Genomic DNA, 6,000 nt, shown 5'->3' with positions numbered 1-6,000 from the left:
TTTGCTAGCTGGGTGTCACCTACTTCAGCCCAACATAACGGTGATCTACATTTATGCCCGTACAGTGCTTCGAAAGGAGCCACATTGATGCTCGAATGATAACTATTGTTGTATGAGAACTCGATTAAGGGTAGGTGGGTATCCCAAGACTTCCCAAAGTCTATCACGCATGTGCGGAGCATGTCTTCGAGTGTTTGGATGGTTCGCTCGCTTTGACCATCCGTTTGTGGGTGATAAGCGGTGCTCATGTCGAGGTTTGTTCCCATCGCCTTATGGAGTGATTACCAAAATCGTGACGTGAACCTACTGTCCCTATCTGAGATGGTAGATATTGGTATTCCGTGGAGTCTCACGATCTCTCGAATGTATAAACGCGTCAATTTCTCCATCTTGTACGATTCTTTAATTAGCAGGAAATGGGCAGATTTCGTCAGTCGGTCGATTATTACCCATATGATGTCTAATCCATCCGACGTTTTGGGTAGCTTGGTCACGAAATCCATAGAAATCCCCTCCCATTTCCACTCCGGGATTTCCGGTTGCTGTAACAATCCTGAGGGTTTCTGGTACTCCACCTTTACCTTGGCGCACGTAAGGCACTTACTAACATAGGTCGCAATTTCCGCCTTCATGTTAGGCCACCAATAGTGTTGTTTAATATCCAAGTACATCTTGTCTGAACCGGGATGAATGGAGTATCGCGTCTTGTGGGCTTCCTTCATAACAACATCTCTAAACCCTCCAAGTTTAGGGACCCAGATACGGTTCATGAAATAGTATACTCCATTCTCCTTTGCCTCCAGGTTCTTTTCCATTCCACGCAATGCTTCGCTTGCTCTATTTTCCGTCTTCATGGCCTCTGACTGGACTACTGCAATTTGAGTGACCAGGTGAGATTGAATGGTTATGGAGAGAGTTTTCGTATGATGATTAGAGTACTCCTTCCGACTTAATGCGTCAGCTACCACGTTGGCCTTGCCTGGGTGGTACTTAATCTCACACTCATAATTGTTTAGCAATTCCACCCATCTTCGTTGATTCATGTTCAGCTCCTTTTGGTTCAAGATGTGTTGGAGACTCTTGTGATCCGTGAAGACGGTGCACTTCGTATCGTAAAGGTAATGCCTCCAAATCTTTAGGGCAAAGACTACAGCTCCCAACTCTAGGTCATGGGTCGTATAGTTTACTTCATGCGTCTTTAGTTGGCGGGATGCATAGGTTATCACTCTCTCACGTTGCATGAGAACGCAACCTAAGCCCTGATTTGACGCGTCGCAGTAGACTACAAAATCTTCCGTTCCTTCAGGCAGAGATAATATAGGTGCGCTACAGAGAGCTTGTTTCAAGGTCCGAAACTCAATTTCTTGTTTGTCTGTCCATTTGAATGGTACTCCCTTTTGTGTAAGCGAGGTAAGTGGCTTGGCGATCTTAGAGAAGTTTTGAATGAATCTCCTATAGTAGCCTACCAGACCCAAGAATTGACGAATTTTTGTGGGCGTTGTCGGGATTGCCCATCCTTCTACAGCTTTGACCTTAGAGGGATCCACATGGATTCCATCTTGGCTGACTACATGACCTAGGAAGTTCACACTCCGTAGCCAGAACTCACACTTGGAGAGTTTGGCGTAAAGCTTTTCTGATCGCAAAGTTTCTAGGACTTGTCGAAGGTGTTGGTCATGCTCTTCCTTGCTTCGAGAATAGACGAGGATGTCATCGATAAAAACAATGACAAAATTGTCGAGGAATGGTCGGCATATTCGATTCATTAGGTCCATAAATGCGGCAGGGGCATTCGTTAGACCGAAGGGCATTACGACAAATTCATAATGTCCGTAACGAGTTCGGAAAGTGGTTTTTGGAATATTCTCTTCCCGGACTTTGAGTTGGTGGTATCCGGACCGTAGATCTATTTTAGAAAAATAACTAGCTCCTTGGAGCTGGTCGAATAGGTCATCGATTCGTGGGAGTGGGTAGCGGTTCTTGATTGTGAGTTTATTTAACTTTCTGTAATCGATGCACATTCTAAAAGATCCATCCTTCTTTTTGACAAAGAGCACCGGAGCTCCCCATGGCAAGTAACTAGGTCGAATAAATCCCTTGTCCAAAAGTTCGCTGAGTTGGCTGGATAATTCCTGCATCTCGGCAGGAGCTAGCCGGTAGGGTGATTTAGCGAGAGGAGTTGCTCCTGGAATGAGGTCGATTCGAAATTCAACCTGTCTCTCTGGGGGTACTCCTGGAAGATCTTCAGGAAACATGTCCGGAAATTCGCACGCTATGGGAATGTCTCGAACGTTAATCTCCTCCTTGGTTTTATCCACCACGTGAGCCAGGAACGCCAGATTGTTCCTTCGTAGATATTTTGTGCCTTGATGCACGAAACGAGGCGAAGGTTCGTGCTAGATTTGTCTCCGTAAATTACTAAGGTTTCGTGATTTGGGAGACGAAGACGAACGGCCTTCTCGTGGCACATAATTTCAGCATGGTGGGGGCTTAACCAGTCCATGCCGATGATCACATCGAAACTCCTAATTGATACTGGCATTAGATCTATTCGAAAAACGTGTTGATTAAGAGTTAGGGTACATCCGGTGTAGATTTCCCCAGTGGATTCGGTTTTCCCATTGGCCATTTCCACCGTATAGGTTTCATTTGGCTTTTGGGGCAGTTGTTTTAATAAATGCTTAAACTTATTGCTTACGAAACTTCGCTCCGCTCCGGTGTCAAATAAGATGCATGCATAAGTGTGGTTTAAGGGAAACGTACCGGTAACAACAGAGGGGTCCTGAATAGCCTCACCCTGACCCATGGTCAACATCCTTCCTATTCCTCCGTTTCTTAAATTGTTGTTGTTAGGGTAGTCTCGGCGGATGTGTCCAGTCCTCCCACACCCGAAGCAGGTGTGGCTAGGCCCTGCGTTATTGCCGCTGGTATTGATGTTGTTGTTGCTGCGATGGTTGTTGTTGTTGGTTCCTTGATTTTGGTTATGGGGAGGGTAAGTCCTGCAATACCTTGCTGTGTGTCCCCTTCGGTTGCAACTGGTGCACTGAAAATCATTGCATTCTCCATTGTGATGGAAACCGCACTTGTTGCATTTGGGAAGATTACCGGAATAAGGTCTGGAAGCATTTGAAGTAGCTGAGGCTGGGGCATGTGGTGTGGCTGGAACCTGTGCGGTGACAGCATTAACCGCCACTAACTGCTGCTTCTTGGAGGTGTCGGGGCCCTGGCGCCCCTTCCTCTTATTGTTCTTTCCCTTCTTGCCATCACCTTCCTTCGTCTTCTCAGTCTCCACTGGCTTCTCTCCCTTCTTGTTGTTATGGTCATACAACTTCTTTGCCAATCTTTTCGCACTGTCAAATGTTTCGGGGTTTGCAGCTATCACATTCCCTTGAATTGGTGATGTTAGTTCCCAGATGAATCGCTCAATCTTCTTTCCTTCCGAGGTGATCATACCCGGGCACAACAGAGATAGTTCGCTAAATCTCGATATGTAGGCATCGATATTCGCATTCTGCACAGTGAGGTTCCATAGCTCTTGCTCCATCTTTTGTATTTCGCCTCGTTGGCAGTACTCAGCCATTAACATTTCTTTCATCTCTGCCCACGGCATAGAGTTGGCTACAGGGAGCGTCATGGATTCTACATGTCCGTTCCACCAGGTGAGCGCTTGATCGACAAGAGTGCAGGCCGCGAACTTTACTTTCATCTGCTCAGGACAATCGCATATCTCGAATACCGATTCCACCTTCTCGATCCATCGCTTCAGAGTGATCACCCCTCCAGTGCCGTTAAAAGTTCGTGGTTTGGCGTTTGTGAAGTCCTTGTAGGTACATGTCTTGGTGGGTCCTTGATTCATTCCGTTGTTCGAACTTCCGGCTCCTTGTCCGTTGACTCCTCCATTGTTCCCTTGATGAATTTGCGCAATCGCTGCAGTGACTGCTGCAGATACAGCTGCCTGGAACGCGGCTGAGTCAACTTCAGGTGGGGTTGGTCCTGGGTTTCCGCGAGTAGGTCGGAGAGGCATCTTTCTGTCACAAAACGGAAAGATGTTGAGGGTATGTGGTTTCTGTGAGGTCGTGATCCTACTGACTAGGTGCATGGTACGAACTTAAACACTACTAATATTGACCAATCAATCATAATTTCTCAACACATAGCAATTTGTAATATTGTAACAAGACACGTAAAACTTTATTAATATTATCCGCATTTGATACATGAAAATTTTGCTCGTAAGAGCATACATGAGTGATACTAGTTCGACAGCATAACGGCTCTATGAGTAGTGTAGTCACTTAAATATAGAGTCGGGGTACATAGCATAATTCCTAACGACTTACTAAGATAAGTCTATCCCTAACCGCGATGAGATGCGTCCGGAAGTGGTGCCGAGGATGTGGACGCTCCCTGAAGATGAGCCACCAAGCGTTCTGCATACTGAAGTTGAGACTCCCACCGAACCTGTCTCATGTGAAACTCTCGAAGGACGTCACGCGTCTCCTGCTCCGCACGCTCGACCCTAGTCCTCAACTGGCGCATCTGATCAGCAGTGTCCTGGGCAAGGTCGCCCGTATTCCGTAACCGTTTCACCATGACTGGAAGGGCTCGATCAGCCGGTCCTCCGTCTCTTAGGTCAAAGAACTCGCGTGACATGCCGTACGGGGGTCGCTGTCCCTGCTGTCTGCTCCATCTCCAAAGATCAATACCCCAGGGAGGTATAGGACCAGTGGGGCCTACACGATAGGCAGGCACCCTGATCGGGTAAGGGGGGTTGATGACTTCGGACTCCGCATCCGAATCACCCCCTTCACTATCATCAGTATCCTCCTCGAGGCTTCCTTCATCTTCCTCTGATTCGGCAGGCTCGCCCTCAACTTCGGCCTCTGGTTCCCCGTCAGATTCCTCTTCGGGGTCTTCCTCAGGCTCCTCCTCAGGCTCTTCCTCGGGCTCCTCCTCTAGCCATCCGTTGTTCCCCTGGTTAGGGAAGTAAGGATCTCCGGGGTGATGAAAACCAGTCATGCGGTCTGCGAGAGGGTGTAATTATGCTAACGTTATTCCTAGGATGCTACAGTTATCGCATAGACCAAGTAGGGGTTCTCTTTTTAGTGGTAGAAGGGTATAGTTTTAGGTTCCCTAGCTATCCCAATCTCATCAAGACGTGTGTTAGTTTTACTTTGGAGAGAGTGTAGTTGATCAGGCTACATCCACTCCTTGGTACCACTAAGAACAATCCTGAATTTAACCGAGATACTAGTATTATTTTTGTTTGATTCGGCGTTATGTTCCTATTGCTAATGCAAGCAAGGGTGTTTTATTTACTTGTTTTGTTCAGAGTTATGTTAGTCCCTCTTTTTGGTTTATAGTTGCATATCAATGCGTGGCTAGATATGCTAGTTCACTATAAACAAAGCTCTGATACCAACCTGTCACACCCCCGAACCAGACGGTAGAAACGTTTGGGGGCTGTTGTGACTCAATTGAATACCATTACAATGAATATACATGAAACATAACATCATACATCACCAAGCATTGGAATAATACAACTGGTAACGTTTACATCCATTACATTGTCTCAAAATATTACATCCCCAAAATAAATTGTTCATTGTTACTTAATCAACCGCAAATCAATCATAGAGTACAGTCCTTTCTTCACTTATCTGTTACCTGAGAATACAAGTATTTTGGGAAAAACGTCAACATATGAAATGTTGGTGAGTTCATAAGTAATGTTTAAAATCCAATGTTTGTATTGTTTTGAAACCTGCCAGAAAATCCGATATTTTCTGAAAATAGTATAGCGTAAAAAGAAATACATGAAGATCCGTGAGTATGCTTGTTTGTTTTCTATAAATGTAGGCGTACAAGTTGTGAAATTCGGCATGTAGTTCGTAAGTGTACTAGTTGAAAACCCTAGGAAAACCCAACGTTTTCCTATCACTTTGCTTTAATTAGTTTATGTGTTATTGTTTCGTTACGTTAGAGGTATTCGTTGAG

The sequence above is a fragment of the Lactuca saligna genome, chromosome 3 (assembly GCF_052625555.1).
Source record: "Lactuca saligna cultivar CGN05327 chromosome 3, ASM5262555v1, whole genome shotgun sequence".
NCBI lineage: Eukaryota > Viridiplantae > Streptophyta > Magnoliopsida > Asterales > Asteraceae > Lactuca > Lactuca saligna.
This window is presented reverse-complemented; position numbering follows the sequence as displayed.